General features: G+C 49.6%; 1 protein-coding gene across 1 annotated transcript in view; it reads left to right on the forward strand.

The window, feature by feature from the left end:
• Positions 1-16483: 16483 nt before the first annotated feature.
• MYT1L (myelin transcription factor 1 like) overlaps positions 16484-17028 on the forward strand; it is a 272202-nt gene continuing 271657 nt past the window's right edge. The window contains exon 1 of the mRNA XM_039256014.1: positions 16484-16648. The gene's annotated coding sequence lies outside the window, so the exon portion shown is untranslated. The remainder of the gene's footprint in view (positions 16649-17028) is intronic.

The following is a 17028-nucleotide window of genomic DNA, read 5'->3' on the forward strand; positions in this document are numbered from 1 at the left end:
CTGAGGAAAATGAAATTTTGTGTGTAGTTCATACATAATTACAGGTGTTTTGATATAGGAAAGGTGTGTCTATGTGTCTGTGTGTGTGATTCTTACTAGTAAATAGTACATTTAGTTTTAATGCACAGACTTTATTTAAAGACAATTAGGCTTGCAATTAAATGTTACCATACCAGCCTCTATAGTATATCATAAACTGAACTTTTGATATTTTAATATAGACACAAGCAAATGATGTATATTTAATATAAACATAAAACACATGCATATGACCTAGAGAGGGATAATTTGGAAACATGTTTTAGAATACTCTCAAGTTGATTATAACACTTTGTGAATAAAAGTAGATCGTATTCCATATATCCCAGTTTGGGGGGATCTTTGGGGAATGTTATTCGAAAAGAAGGACTTTTGGGGGGAGACCAGGGAGTGCCACAGATGGAGCATTTGAGCCGGAGCAAATGCATCCGGTGAATTGAGCCAGAGGCGACCAGGGGGCTGTGTGACTTATTTCGAGCTCAGGTGTTTGGCCCCGCTCCCCTCCGGGCTTATTTTTATTCCCTGGAGCTTGTGTCTGCCCTCGCGGCCCCTTCCCCGTCCCCTCCTCAGGCCTGTGCCCGCGCTCTGTGGCCCGATGCGCAGGCCGGCGCGGAGCTGAGCTGTGTACCAAGCGGCCTCCCAGCAGCCGGCCCACCCCTGCCTCGTAATCAAGCCCTATGTCTGTTGACGGCAGACGCGGAAAGTGGCTTGTTATCCGGTCCCCAAGCCGCCTGCCGCCCCTCTCACCTGGGTTCCTCCCCACCTGCGCTGCCCGGGGACGCGCCTGCGGTCACTGCGGGCCTGGCGGCTGACATTTCCACGCAGCACAGTCCATGTGGCCCAGAGGGAGCCAGCAAGATTGATGGCCCGGGAAGCTCCCCAAACATGGATTTAGTAAATGCCTGGGAGAGGGTGGGGGCCCGCGACCAAATATCAGAGCGTCTCCTCTGACATTTGCTTCCACGTCAAGGATGGAGCCTGCAGCCCGTTCATCCATCTGCAAATCCAAACAGGCCGGGTTTCGGGTCGGTGACTTGCTCTCCGGGCTCTTAGGGCCAGGCTGTGCAACGCCTTCTTTAAGTTCTTTGTTTTCTGTGTCTCAAAAGGGGTTGAGGGGAGCAGAAGCAAATGCAAAATAAATAAAAGGGACTTCTCTTCTGGGAGGAGATGATACAGCTACTTTTTTAAAAAAAATTTTTTAATGTTTTTATTTATTTCTGAGAGAGACAGAGACACAGCGTGAACAGGGGAGGGTCAGAGAGAAAGAGATACAGAATCTGAAGCAGCTCCAGGCTCTGAGCTGTCAGCACAGAGCCCAACATGGGGCTCGAACCCATGAACCATGAGATCATGACCTGAGCCAAAGTCAGACACTAAACCGACTGAGCCACCCAGGTGCCCCAATACAGCTACTTTTTATGTCTGTAGGGTGCATTGTGTAAAATCTGTGTGCGACTTTAAATTATCATAAATCCCATGGTGCATATCTGAACTCACTATTTAAAGAAACATTCTAGAGGCGCCTGAGTGGCTCAGTTGGTTAAGCATCTGACTCTTGGTCTTGGCTCAGGCCATGATCTCACAGTTTGTGAGTTCGAGCCTGGATCGGGCTCTGTGCTGACAGTGTGGACCCTGCTTGGGATTCTCTCTCTGTCCCTCTCTCTCTGCCCCTCTCCCCCTTGCGATGCCTCTGTCTCTCTCAGAAAAAATAAATAAACTTTAAAAAAAAGAGTAGATTTTTTTTTTAAGAAATATAGGAACGCTTTAATCATGGTCTCCTGTGACTCAGAGCTGGGAGGGCCATGGAGATCGTCTGGCTGAACTTGGTATTTATATGTGCAAACAGTTGCCCAGGGAGGTGGAATCATCGTCTGAGACCATAAAGTTTGTAAGAAATGGCACCAGAAAGCGGAACCACATCTCAGGAATCTCCGGCGTCACCTGTCACCTTGGTGCCACAGAGACCATTGTCCCGGGTCCCGTACGCAGTCTCCCTATACACGTCACACCTGCTCAGTGCACTCACTATCGCCACTGCTGGGAGCAACACAGACAGCCGACCCTCTGTCTCCTGACGGCTCCGTCTGCTGTTCGCACGTCACCAGGATGTGAGGGACGGATCAGTGCTCAGATCTGGGCCCGATGCCGCTGCGTGGCCTTGGCCGGCCACTTGCTGTCCTCCCTTTCAGTGTTTCCCTCGTAGGAAGAAATCTTACGTACGGCATAGCACAGACTGGCTCATGTTCATACAAATTTACTCAAAATGTACTTACTCAAGTCTTTTCATTTTTTATTATACAAATGGACTTGAGAATTAGTTATAGGAAAGTAAGAGAGCATTTTCACAGGCGTGTTTGTTTCTCAACAGAAGGTAAAGACACTGAGTGCAGTCTGATTCTGCTCACCCCCCTTACACATCAAGACTGTGGGGAAGGGTTGATGGTGCTCACGTGGCACGTGGGGAAAGGCCTCCAGGTCCCTGCTCAGGGACATGCTGGACAGGCACCTGAGGACCATTCCCCAGTACCCTCTATCTGCACCCCTCCCTGCCCCTGAGACACCCGCCCCCAACAGGCCACCAGTGCCCCAGGGCAGTGGTATGGGGTCAGCTTAGGCACCTTCCTAAAGACATGAGGCCTTGGAGGCCTGGCTGTGCTCTACACATTTACCTATTAATCCAGTAAATTCATTCCCCTGGACGTCTCTTCCTTTATGGAATCATTGAGGCTTGATACTTGCACACAGTTGGGTTTTTTCCTTTTCTTTTTCCTATTGGATTTGCCTATGAGTTGATGGAAAAATGAACCAAATTACTTTCAACTGCCTGCCTTTCCCTCCTCTCAGAATGGCCCCCAATTATTTTAACCAAACAGTCTGAACATTCAAATAGTGAGGTGTCCACAGGCAGAAGACCATCTTTGCTAAGTTGTTTTGGTAGAAAGACCATCGCCGTAGTTGACTCTGCGTAAGCTGAGATCTTTTCACCAGCTAACACGGGCAAACGGGAGCTCCGTTTCCGCTACAGCCGCCAGTGCCCATTCGTGATGTGCTTGTACAGTAGCTCAGATTGGATGGAAGAGTCTGGCTGTTCATTACAGAATTTTATAACAATATGTTTCTTACAGATTTTGACTCTGTGATGTTTAAACAAACATCGTGTGAAGTGTTAACAAGCGCGGAACCCAGGAAGGATCTGCAGGTCTCCCCTTCTAGAACGCAGCACAGGATGCGGGCCCGGGCAGCAAACTGACCACACTGTTGCTAAAGGAAGGCCGACTGCCTGTGAGCAGGGAGGGACACAAGCTAGGGACAGATTTCCAGGACAGGCTCGCAGGATTTGCCCCACTGTCTGTCCATCAAGATGCGCGTTTCTTGTTGGCATTGTATGCGCATCTTGGCTCTAAGACGTGATGAAAAATACCTTTCCAGTAAGGGATGTAGGATTCGGGGAGGCCTGGAGTTCATTCCTCCCACACGTGGGCACCAATTGGCTGGATACATTTGTTTGCACACAAAACAATTTATTGTGAGTCATTCATTTTTGTACAGAGCTTTCCAAATATAAGGAAGAAAGAAAAAGCATAGAGAGTGACTAGTAAATTTTATGTAATGCATAGATATTATATAAACTCTGTTAAACACGCCCCAGCCCCACTTACCTTCAATCCCCTTGCTGTTGTTATTTTGTAAAGGTCATACTTTTATAAGGAGTCACAGAGAAAAGTGTAAGTGACACACTTGTCAGGGACCGCTGGGGACGGAATGTCTGTGTCCCCAAATTTTATGTACTGAAAACCTAGCTCCCAGTGTTCAGGTGCCAGAGGCAGGCCTCTGGGAGGGACTGAGGTCCTGGGGGCGGCGCCGTGTGACGGGCATCCTGCTCCTACGGGAGGAGACAGGGCAGCTTGTGTCCCCTTGGTCTCCCTGCCCACGAGGGTGCGCCCACAGGATGGCTGTGCAAGCCCCCCATGTCTGGTGCTTCTGTTACAGCTACCTGAGCCCACTGAGGCCAGAGCAGGCCAGAAGGCGGTCGTGGATGCTCGTGGGACAGTTGTTGACTATTAGTGAAGCTTACAACATGGCAGCCTCGTCCTCGATGCTGGGGCCGTGCCACCCAGTCTTCCTGACGGCCCTTCTAAGGCAGATACGATTACTAACACTGTCCCCATCCTGCAGGTGACAGAACAGAGCCCAGAGAGGCAGTGGATCTTACTCAAAGTCACCAGGTGGCGATACAGTGGGCTGTGCCCACTGTGTGCTGCTCGGGCCTTGCATGCAAGCACTGAGCTAGGGGTCTGCCACCACGGTCCCTCGGGAACCACTGTGACCCTCGGCTCCACGGCTGCAGCATGAGGTGCGGGCCGGCCCACCCAGTCTGACCGCCCTTTCCTGTAATTACAGACCCAGGGCTGGGGGACTGCGTCCCCACGACCTGACCCGGGCGGCCGGCCCATGCCAGAGGTTCCCGTCTGCCCAGTGCGGTCTGGGCAAGCTGTAATCGGGATATTTTGTCGGGAGATTTTTTAATTGACAAAATCGTCCCATGAAACAGTGTCTTTTTTTTTTTTTTTTTAACTTAAAAACATACCGCTTTGCCACTTGAAGTCGCCATTGCATCACTTATACGTGTAAGATGTGCCTCCGTGACGGGTGCGCACCTGCGGGGTGCAGGCCTGCGCCTCCGCCCACGCTCGGCCGGCTGCCCCCAAGCCTGTCCCCGGCCGCCCCTGAGCCTGTCCGCGCGACCCTGAAGATACAAGTCACTCTGTTGATCATTGTTCTGGACTCTATTTGATAACATCAAACCCTTATGATGCGTTTGTGCCTCTGCTGCAGGTCGGTGTTAAAAGTGTTTCCAGATTTAAAATGTGGACAACCTTAGCCTGGTCCATATGGTCCAGATTACTCCCCTCCCCCCCCCACCCCTGCTTCCCCTTATTTCCTTATTTCCTTCTCTTTTGCTCTCTCCTCCTTTCTTTCTGACCCAAGGGGATATTATTAGCTGAAGATATACTATCTATAGACGTTTTTAAATTAAATTTATGAAAAAGGAATTTTATCTTTGCCCATTTCTATAGATTTTTGCTGTTTCCAAGCTATTTTTTTCTAGAAATACTGATTTTCACCTTATCTCACGGAGAACCTTCTTAGTCACCTGGCAGGGCCATCAGGTGCAGGGTAATTTCAAAACTCCGAGGTATTCCTCTTCCCCCGCTCTGCGAACAGGAGCTTTTCCATTTATGCCCCTAGGAGAACCACAAAGACGCAGTAGGTCACGGGGCCCGAGATGGAAGTCAGCGCGCCCTGCGTCCTGGGTCCTGGCGCGGCAAGTGCGCTGCGCCCTGAGGTCGGGGTCCCTCCCGGCGCTGGGGAGCCGGGGCGGCCTCTGTGCGCGCCCAGCCCTGGCCCTACGACCCCCCACATGCCTCCCTCGGCTTCCTGCAACTTTCCTAAAGCTGCCCTTCCCTGTGGGCAGCCTGTGGTGGTTCCCCGCAGCCCAGGATGAGATACAGACCCCTGGGAACTCCGTGCCCAGACACAGGCCCCTTTCCATCGCCCCATGCTTCTGTGCCCCTTTCCTCCCCAGCAGTGTCCCTGTCCCTTAGTCACGGTGCTGCACGCCCCTTCCGCTCCGCGGGCATCTCCACCGGGGCGCTTGTGATGGGCACTGATGCTGGCGCCCACACCTCACTGAGTCCACCCTGTGCAGGCCTGGCTCCTGAGCTCTTCACCTCTGGGTCTGGTCTCCGCCACCCTCCCCCCAACCTCGGAGCTGGTGGCTGAGCCGGGTCTGTGCAGCTCTTCCCGGCAGCCAGGGGCTCCCAAGCCCTCCTCCTCCCGCGGCGTCTGGGGGAGATTTCCACAACACACAGGCCCAGATGCAGAAGGCAGCAGGCCTCTCTGCTAGGCACCAAAGATGCCACCTCCTGGCTTTGATAGACCCAGGTGACAGTACGCTTCCATGTCCCCAAATCCTGTACCCACATCCTTGCCATAGGCACCTCCTGCCTTCCCTTCTGCAGGACACAGACTGAAAATTAGACCGTGTGAGGGGCACTTGGGTGACTCAGTCAGTTAAGCGTCTGACTTCAGCTCAGGTCATGATCTCAGAGCCATTGGGTTCGAGCCCCACGTTGGGCTCTGTGCTGACAGCTCAGAGCCTGGAGCTGCTTCAGATTCTGTCTCCTTCTCTCTTTGCCCCTCCCCCACTCGCTCTCTGCCTCTGTCTCTCAAAATAAAATAAATACATAAAAAATTAAAAAAAAATTAGGGCGTGTGAGACAGGAAGAGATGTGGAGAGAAGAAAGATGGCGGCCCTCATTCACTCAGCCGTCCTCCTTGCTGCTTGAGAAGCCAGTCACTTTTGAACCCACAGTGACCAACCGTTAGCTCTCTCAGGATCATTTGCACTCTACAAACACAAAGTTTTAAAAAATAAAGACACCTAAGTGTCCATCAACGGACGAATGGATCAAGAAGATGTGGTTTATCTATACAATGGAATACTACATGGCAATGAGAAAGAATGAAATCTGGCCTGTGTAGCAACATGGATGGACCTTGAGGGTGTTATGCTGAGCGAAATAAGTCAGGCAGAGAAGGACAGATACCATATGTTTGCACGTATAGGTGGATTAAGAGGAACTTAACGGAGGACTGTGGGGGAGAAGAAGGGGGGAAATGGTGGGGNGGGGGGAAATGGTGGGGGAGGGGTTGGGAGGCAAACCATGAGAGACTCTTGAATGTTGAGAACAAACTGAGGGCTGATGGGGGTGGGGGGGATGGGAAGGGGGGATGGGCATGGAGGAGGGCACTTGTGGGGATGAGCACTGGGTGTTATATGGAAACCAACTTGACAATAAACTATTTAAAAAATTAAAAATAAAATAAAATAAAGACAAATCAATGCTCCAAGGAAGGGAGGTCCAGTGCAGGGGTGGGGGGTGGGCGTGGGTCCTGGTCTAACTCAGTGAAGTTAAGGTCCTTCCCAAATTCCTCACGCCCAGCCCCACAGGTGTGCTCAGGTGTGTCCAGGTCCTCCCCGGTGAGGCCCTGATCCCCCTTCTCCTCGGTCATAGCATCCGAGGGGCAGCAGAGGCACTTGGGGATGCACAACCTCACTCCAGAGGTGAGCCCCGCAGCTGGTGTTGGGGCTGCTGGGAGGGCGCAGTTCTGCAAACGTGCGCTCAGGAAACCGCAGTTCAAATCCAGTTCAATGACTTGGGGCGACTTACCTTTCTGAAAATCCATTCTTCCCTGAGAATAGAGCTGATAAGACCTCCTTTGCCTCATTCTGACTCTTGTGAGGACCCAGCAAAATAATTAACATGAAGATGCCATCACTTAAAAATAGTCATTTTCGGGGCACCTGGTGGCTCAGTCGGTTGAGCATCTGACTTTGGTTCAGGTCATGATCTCACGGTCCATGGGTTCGAGCCCCGTGTCGGGCTCTGTGCTGACAGCTGGGAGCCTGGAGCTGCTTCGGATTCTGCGTCTCCCTCTCTCTCTGCCCCTCCCCCATTCATGCCGTCCCTTTCTCAGAAATAAATTTTTTTAAAAAATAGTCGTTTTCGTGTTTTCTTTTATGAATTTTCTATTATTATTTTTATTTGAAGTCTAATTAACCTGCAGTGTTATATCGTTTCGGGTGTGTAATATTATGAGTCAACAACTCTGTACCCTCCTCAGCACCGTGATAACAGTCACCAAATGTCACCGAAAGTTTTGGTGATCTTGTGGACCATACTGCCTGTGCTGTATTTGTTATCTCTGTGACTTATTTGGTAACTGTAAGCCTGTGCTTCTTAATCCCATTAGCTATTTCACCCATCCCCCACCCATTCTCCCTCTGGCGACCATTAGTTTATTCCTTGTATTCAAGAGTTTGTCTTTTTTGTTGGTGTTTGTTTGTCTCTTTTTTTCTTTGTTTTGTTTCTTAAGTTGCATATATGAGTGAAATCATAAGGTCTTTTTCTTTCTCTGGCTTATTTCACTTAGTGTCAAACCCTCTAGGACCATCCATGTTGTTGCAAATGACAAGGTCTCATTGTTTACATGGCTGAGTACTATTCCATCGTATGCATATGCCACACTTTCTTTCTCCATCCATAAGTCGATGGACCCTTGGGTTGTTTCTATATCCTGGCTACTGTAAATAATCATGCTGTAAACATAGGGGTGCATGTATCTCTTCAAATCAGTATTTTTGTATTTTGAGGGGATAAATACCCAGCAGTGCAATTACTGGATCAAAGGGTAGTTCTATTTTCAACCTTTTGAGGAACCTCCACACTGTTTTCCAGAGCGGCTTTACCAGCTTACATTCCCACCAGCATCCTCACCAACACCTGTTGTTTCTCGTGTTGTTGATTGTAGCCATTCTGACGGGTGTGAGGTGGTATCTCAGTGTGGTTTTGATTGCATTTCCCTGATGGTGAGCAATGTTGAACATCTTTTCACGTGTGTATTGGCCCTCTTTGGAAAATTCATATTGAGGTCCTGTGCCCATTTTTAATTGAATTATTTATTTTTTTGGTGTTGAGTTGCAGAAATCCCTTATATATTTTGGATTTTACCCCTTGTAGAGAAGTTATTTGCAAATACCCTCTCCCACTCAGTAGGCTACCTGTTTGTTTGTAGCTGGTTTCCTTCACTGTGTAGAAGCTTCTTGGTGTTGTGCCAGTAGTTTACTGTTTGGAAAGGTCTTTTCCATCACTTGGGTCACAGTTAGTTGGAGGATATTTGTGCACGGAGGAATCCCACTTCTCAGCTCGCACCTTCCTGTGAGCTCCTTGCCAGTGAGATGCCCGTGAGTTTTGGAGAGCCACGAATCCCAGCCCATCCTTGGCATTTCCTCTTGGGAGAACAAAGCATCTCCACTCAGCACTCTATCCAAAAGGAAGGTTGCTAAATGTGCCCACGCCCCTCAGTGTGAGGATTTTCTGGTTGGAACAGGAGGCCTTGATTTAAGTTGAACTAATAACATATTGAAGTCACAATCTACAATCACGACCTTGACAGACAGTAATTATAGACATCCTAAGAGGGGGCTTGCTGCTGCCACTCTGACTTTCTACCCAAGGGTCCCCTGCAAGTTTTGTGGAGTTCACTGAGCAATTAACAGCACGATTCAGTGCATGGCATCGCGTGCCTCAGAAACAACAGGAGTGGGGACTGTTCTCCTGAGCGTACCATGCCCGCTCATCACATCACCTCCTTGCCACGTGTACTCAGAAGACAGGTGACTGGTTCAAACAGACCTGAACTTGAGCCTTGTCTTTCCTGAGCAACCTGTCCATCTTCTGAAGGATGATGCTATGGTGTGGATATCTGTGTCCCCCTAAAATTCATAGGTCGAAACCTAATAGACTAGATGATGATGTTTGGAGGTGGGCCTTTGGAGGTGATCAGGTCATGAGGGCGAGGCCATGGGTTGGGCTGGTGCCCTCGTGGGAGCCCCCTGGGAACCTTCTCGCCCCACCTCCCATGTGAGGACACGGCAGGAAGTCTGCGACCCAGAAGGGCCTCACTTGATCCTGCCAGCGTCCTGATCTCAGACTTCCAGCCTCCAGAGGGAGAAAGAAGTTTCTATTGTCTATAGGGGCACCTGGTAACTGGTATTTTACTGTAGCAGGGCAATTGGGCTGGGTCAAAGGTCTTATATTTTTCCAGTTGATCAGTAAGTGTTCAGGAGCCTCCGATATGTGCCGGCTCCTGTGCTGGACACCATGAGGAATCCACGGAACCGTAAACATTTTCCATAAACATCCTGAGTAAACGTGTTATCAACATTCACTCCTTTAAGGAATTTCCTCTCAGCCTCTGGTGATACAGAGGCAAACCGATACAATCCCTGCCTTCAAGACACTTGCCACGTTTACAGCAGTGACAGCAGCAGCTGCAAAGCCCAAGGAGCCTGCTGGCAATGTCGGTGACAAGTGCATACCACGGAAGCTCCCGGCCGCAACCTACGGCAGTTGGCTGAAGGGTGGCCATGACACAAATCAGTGTGTGGCCCGCCTGCAGCTGGAGAGACCTGGGAAGTCTCTGAACGGCTAAATGGTGGGATTTGATAAGAGGGTTGGAAAATCTTTGATATTTAAATAGAGGGGATGCTGGTGTGGGCAGAAGGGAGAAAGTAGCCTCTCTTCAAGGGACGCTGAGAAAATGTTAGACGTGAGGGCCCGCGGGCAGTAGTGAGACAAGACTCAAGAGACAGTCTTAACCTGCCTCACGGGCCAAGGGTTTGCATTTCCAGCTCCACCTCTGAACTTCAGAGTCCTCACCGGCCGTGGGCATAGTCTGCAAGCTTGCATGTGAAACACTTTCAGCTTCGTATTGTGAGACATGTGGAAGATGTGACGACGAAGGCAGTGACCATCATCACTGTTGAGTTGCTTTAGTGTCGAGCAGCGGCGTGGCATCCCAGAAGCAGCAGTTTAAGACTCTTGCCACGGCGTGGAAGGAGGAGGAGGAATAGGGAGGCAGGTGGGGACGTGGGCTCAGCTGAGGGTAATTAGGATCGGGAGGAAGGCAAGAAGGATGGCAGGTGACGTCTCCATGTCCTCTGGTTGGGTTTGTTGGGCGTTGCCTCTTGAAAAGCTTTGATTTCAGGAAGAATCACCTGTTTCACCGGAAGTCAAAGAAAATAAGCCTGGAAGTCTTAGTGGGTGGGGGTTACCACCCCGGGGCCCAGTCCTACAGCTGCCTGCCATGGTGGGCTCGTTGAGCTGTCCGCACTCACACACCGTGGCTCCCCGAGGGAGTGGCGGATGCAGGTGTGCAGTGCAGGACCCGGACAGAGCACTGCTCTGTGGCTGACGCTGATCACCACTCCTACTTTGCATTGAAAGGTATTTGTCTATGCGCTCTGACACCTCACGCTTGGGACCGTTAGTAAAAGGAACTGAAATTCAGCCTTAGATCCCTCTAGAACAGCCCTCCATACCTGGGGACCGGAGACCTTGGCCTGGATCGGCTCTTCCTTCCCAGAAACCCGGGCAAGCCCTTCGGCTTTCCCAGATGTCAGCACCCCAGTCTCAAAATAGAGGGAGTTGACTTGGCTACTGGGTCATCAAAGCTGCTTTCGGTTCTAATGTCCACTGACTCCAAGCCGTTCTGTTGTGAAGTTTGTTGTTGGGGCTGTGGCTTCTGTGACAGATTTTCAGTCTGCACCAGTGGCTGTGGACTGGGCTGACCTGGCGGGGTAGAGAGCACCGCTGGGGTCGGTGTGGGGATGGCCTCGGGGGAGGGGCGCTGGTGGAGGGGACCCGGGAAGTGGCTGATGGCACTGGATGCTGGGGGCTGGGCTAGGTGTCAGAGCAGCCCCCTCCTCCCTGATGTGGCACGGATTGGCCTCTGTTTTAATTGCCTCCATCTTTAATTGCTTTTCTATAACATTTTGCTTAATTTGGAAGAAATTTTCTAATGAGCTTGAATGATCTAATTGGACCTAAATGTGATTTCCTTGTGGCATTGTTTATCGGTGTGTAAACAGTCAGAAGATCCCAGAACCAGTTATAAATACAGTGGGAAGCAATGAATGGTGTGGTTTTGGGGGAGTTCAAGTTGCTTGTAATTATTATGTGACCTTGGAAGTATAGTTTTTAACATGAATGTATTAATCGTTTTTTACAGTAATTAATACATACGTTTTGAAAATACTAATAGATGTAAGAAATAGTATTTTTAGGGTATTTTTTGGTTACATAAATGTGACACGAATTCGTTTTCCAATAAGACATTAAACAATTAGAAGCATTTAAGGTGAAAAGTGAAAATCATTCTTAGTCCTCAACATCACACTCTTTTTTCCAAAGATGGTGCCTGCTCGCCCTGAGTCTGAGCCTTCTCCAGATGCTCTTCCGCTCAGTGACGAGCGTGCACATGTGGACGTGAGTCTGGTATCAGGTTACAGAGTGCACACGTGAAGTAACAGTACCTGCCATGTCACACGGCGCTGTTAACACTTTGCTCTACATCTTCGTGGCCTGTGCCGTGAGCCATACTGACCAGTCCCAGACTGTTTACCATCATCGAGCCAGCCCACCACTGACGGGGTTTTGTTTTTGATCATACACAGTACTGCACTGAACAGTTATACGTGCATCCGTGCACACGTGTGACTAAGACATATTTGGTGGCTACCGGAGCGGTAATTGTCAGGCCCAGGTGTGCACACTAGATTGCCACGCACACTCCCATATTCCAGGGGGCAAGGTGTTCTGTCACTGCCATGCAAGCCCGTGTAGTCCTGCTCACCACCTGTCTCTGCACCTGCACACAAGCGCACCCACGAATGCCACACCGTTGGCCTCGGCGGGCGGAGGGGGGGGGATCCTGCCGGTCCTCGTTTCCTTTCCCGTGTGAGTCTTGAGAATCAATGAGATGGTGGCTTCAGATACTGCCTAAGCTTGGGAAACACCTATCATCATAAGATAGCTGGAAACAGACCATCCGTTTGGTAGGTTTTGTTGTTTGTTTTTTATAAGTGTATTTATTTATTTAGAGAGAGAGAAAGAGAGAGAGCACAAGCAGGGGAGGGTCAGAGAGAGGCAGAGAGACAGAGAATCCCAAACAGGCTCTGTGATGACAGCGTGGGACTCGAACTCACAAACTGGAGATCATGACCGGAGCCAGAACCAAGAGCTGGACGCTCAACTGCCTGAGCCCTCAGGTGCCCCGATATTTTTACCTACAAAAGCCCCAAATTACAACTTAGGAACTGACGCCCTGTGAGGTAACGTGCCGGATCAGCAGCCCCTTGCTGGGAGGATGAATTGAAGTCCTGTTCTGAGGGCCACGCCGCACAGGGGTCAACAGGGATACTAAGATTGTGCAAACTGTAGACTTGGACCCTCTTAATTCTCAAAACTACATCGCAGCACTGAAAGCAGTGGAGGCTTGGAGCAAATATGTAATGTTTTAGATTGAAAACACGTGATGACGACGTGCATGGTATTTAAAAATGAAAAGAAGGATGATTTCAAACTCTGCATACATTCTTCTGATTTCCTTTCATTCCATCTTGAGGCGCCCTCATTCGCTTACCTACTTTGTCCTATTTCCTCTCCTCTCCTTGGCTTCCTCATCATCGTCATCTCCGGAAAACGATCTTTTCTTTTCTCTGAAAAACTGAAAGTGGACCTGTTCTAAACTTTATTGCGAGCCAGAAGCTGAGCATATTCTAAAACAAAGAACACCAGCAAGGGAGTGGATTTACTAAAATGTCTCTAATTTGGCACAAAGCAGAACATAATCCCTCTAGTCATGCAGGAAAGACTGATGGAGAACCCACCGCGTACAAGCCACTTATTCATCTCCCCAGTAGCAAGAGAGCAGGATCTGATGCCGTGAGCAGGTGTAGATGAGGCAGATGAGCAAGGGGAAGGTCAGCAGCCTCTGTGCGGCCACAGAGAGGGTACGTGGGGCAGTGCCACGGCCGTGCACTAATCCCCTCACACTGAAGCACACACACCTTCTAAAGAGGGGTTTTCTGTTCAGAGAGGATTGAATGTGGGTCCAGGCGAGCAAACAAGACTAGGCCATGGGCCTTGGGTTTGTCCCCGGACACCCACCTGAGCCTGTGTGTCTGTTCACGGGGAAGGATTACTCCGAACTCTGCCTTATGAGGAGTTGTCTGGTTCCTATTGTTCTGTGTTGTAAGTCTGAGGAGGAGGGCTGTCAAAACATGTCCCTCAGTTTTAACCAATCTCACAGAGAAATTTTAGGGAGAAGAAAAGGCAGGAGACATTTCCGCTGGTAGATAATCCTGTAACTGTGACTCAGATTGCCAGAGACACCTGCCTGTGGCATTTAAACACAACTGAGTTAATCAGAAGGTCTTTTTGACGTTAAGAAACCTCAGGAAAGCACTGATGCAGGGAAAGGACATCCAAACCCAATAGGCTGGCACCTGCTGGGGAGGTCGTGGGGGAGGGGCAGGTGCTGGGGGGGAGGGTACAGGTGCAGTGGAGGGGAGGAACAGGTGCACCGAAGGGGAAGGGGCAGGGCAGTGAGAGGGAGAGGAAGGGGTGCAGTGGGGAAGGGAGGGGTAAGTTTCGGGAGGGGAGGGGGCACAAGGCAGAGCCCTCCTGCCGTCAGGGCCTCCTGCAGCAGAAGTACTTTGGGGCAGAAGGGCTTTCGTAGGGAGATTCCTGGTGCCGCTTAGCCATTGAAAGGTGTAGACTGTGCCCTGACTCTGTGAACAAATGTAGCGTGTGCATGAACCAGGAGAAGCATGCTTCTCGTGCAAGCAGTTTGCTGGCCAGGAATTATGTCCAGTGCCAGCCAAGCAGGGGGAAGCCAGGTATTTGGTGTTCGGGAGATAAAGAAAGTGCATTTTTGGCCCAGCCCTATCATTGTCTGAGAGGGAAGTTCAGTGAAACAAAAGTGTTCACATCATCTAATGCTAGGATGGTTCTGGCTTATCTAGAAATATTTCACACATGACAGTCTATATATTCACTAATAGTTCATGAAAATAATTATTATATGTATTTTATAAATGTTTCTACTTGTTTTTGAGAGAGAGCGTGCGAGCAGGGGAGGGGCAGAGAGAGGGAGGCAGAGGATCTGAAGCAGGCTCTGTGCACCACACCGAGCCCGACACGGGGTTCAAACTCCCGAACCGTGAGATCATGACCTGAGCCAGAGTTAGACGCTTAACCCACCGAGCCTCCCAGGTGCCCCAATTATTATAATTTTAAACCATCATGTGATGATTTCCACAGCAATCTTATCAGGGTTCCATGTAGCCGCCTTAGTCAGATCTGGTCGGAAGAGCAGGACTGGGTTTCAGAAAGTCAAAGTAGCAGAGGCTAGATCACAGGAAACGTCCACGAAGCGCACATCTGTCTTCATCAGCCCTCAGTGTCCGGATGCAGAGCGCCCGTGTGTGGGCTCGCACCTCGTCCAGGAGGGTGAGGACTCTGAATGCTGCGCGTTAGTGACCAGCATGCGGAAGACGTTGCTGTACCTCCCAGAAGGCTGGTTTGAACCTAGATGGTTGTGAGGCGTGTGTCTGGTGGGAGGAGGTTCAGGGGGCACTTGCTTCCATCACATAAACGTTAGGTTTGCAAACCACACTAAATAAAAGAACGCTTTGTGTTGAAAAGAATCTCCTGCATTTATATTACGTGTGCATGCGTGTGCGTGCATGTGTATCTGGAGTGTTTTGAGCACAGGCAGCCAGGAAAAGACCACTAAACACGCTGTTCCCCTCAAAGATTCTCCAGGAGAGGTGGCTGTAGGCTGCTCTAAATAAAACCACAAATCATGTGTATTAAAAGCTTAATACATTTAAAAATGTTCCACAGTAACTCCAAGCTAATGATTCTAGAATTTGATACACAGAAAAATACACTAACTCTCATTTTATTTTTCAGCCTTGACTTTTCAGAGTAATTTTAACATCTTTCTAGCTCCATGTGCGTATTTCCAAATTATTCTGTTCTTTATGTGTTTGTTTTGGTCAATTCTTATTAGGGAAACCAATAACATTTGTTATGGTTGCATTTTATAGGCTGCCTGTGAATTTCATAGGAAATTGTGTGTTAGCTTATTTTAAATCCCACTCGCCAAGCACCCTGAATATTTCTTTTATTGCGAGGGAGCACGCAGGAAGTGAGGTACAGTATCTTTTCGAGGATTTATGGTAATGCTACAGAATATAGCTGATGGTAAGCAGTGCGGAGCCCTCGGGGTCCCTTCATTTGCCTGACACACTTCACTGCTGCCCATTAGCACTTCTCTGTTATTGCCACAGACTCGATTTAATGAGCTTCTCTGAATTTGGAGGTTTGCACCAGAAACAATAGCTTTAAACCAGAGACCCCCTCGCTCCTCCACTTTCTAATATTCTGTCCATCTTCTTTTCGACAAAATAAATTCTCTCTTTACACTATAGTTTGAAATGATCTGGGTATTTTCCAATTAAAAGAGTCCAGAGTTCCTAATCCTGAGACGATACTGCAGAAAACCCAGATAGAGAGCTCACAAATTGAAAATTTGCGTTAATGTAGATGATGTATTTTGTTGTTCTGCCCCTAAAATAAAATCGAGGTGACATCTAGAAAATTCCTTGTCATCAACAGGAATTTGATGACTAATTTTATTATGAACGAAGTCCCGATATTTCCAAGAAAGAGTTACACATCTAAAATAGTTCTCACTTATTAAATTGTTTCATAATTGCACCAAAGTGTTAAAAAGGCAACAGTTTTCCAAATTGGCTGCTAACTGTACAATCTAAATATTAAGTGCACTTAGTTTTACCTTCAAACCTAGACATGTATTTCAAACTGTTAAAAACCTTGGATTTCAGAGTAACCTGACTAGACGTTTAGAAGCATGTCCGCTTGTGCATCACGGCCGTCCGCGTGCCTCCTCGCCAGCAGTCTGTACTCCAGTGGACCTTGTCGTGAGGGGGCAGCACCGGGGGAGACGGCGTCCACCCTCCTCTCTCCTGTCGCTGATGCCTCTGTGTTGTTCTGTCCTTAGAAAATGAACCTGAAGGAGACTTGGTGAAGTCACCTGGAGGGGCGTCTGGAGCTCCGACCTTCCGAGGGAGCACACCCGGTCCCAGGAGCGCCCGGGCAGCTGACTGCAGGTACGCGCCCGCCGCGACAGCTCTGGGGCGGTGCACCAGGGTCCCGTCCCTGGGCCTCCCCGCTCACGGCTCAAATCGCTACCTTCCCAGCCGCCCGGTGCTTCCTGGCCTCAGGGGTGGGGGCTGTTAGAGGCTGGGCTGTGCACTGCCTCCAAACAGACAGTCCACGCTGGAAAGAGCCATTTTCAGTCAGTTAGATGATGCGTTTGTTCCCGCTTCTACACCTGTATAGGGTGGCACGGGCTGCGTGTCCTCCCGGGAGGGGGTCCCGGGGACGACTAGCGTGGAGGAAGCGAGCGGTCCTGGGACCCTCAAAGGGAACATTTCACTTTGAATTGTTGCCAAAAAGTCCACGGTCGCTGCGGAACCGGTTCGGAAAG

The sequence above is a fragment of the Hyaena hyaena genome, unplaced genomic scaffold (assembly GCF_003009895.1).
Source record: "Hyaena hyaena isolate Hyena2069 unplaced genomic scaffold, ASM300989v1 scaffold_552, whole genome shotgun sequence".
NCBI classification, from domain to species: Eukaryota; Metazoa; Chordata; class Mammalia; order Carnivora; family Hyaenidae; genus Hyaena; species Hyaena hyaena.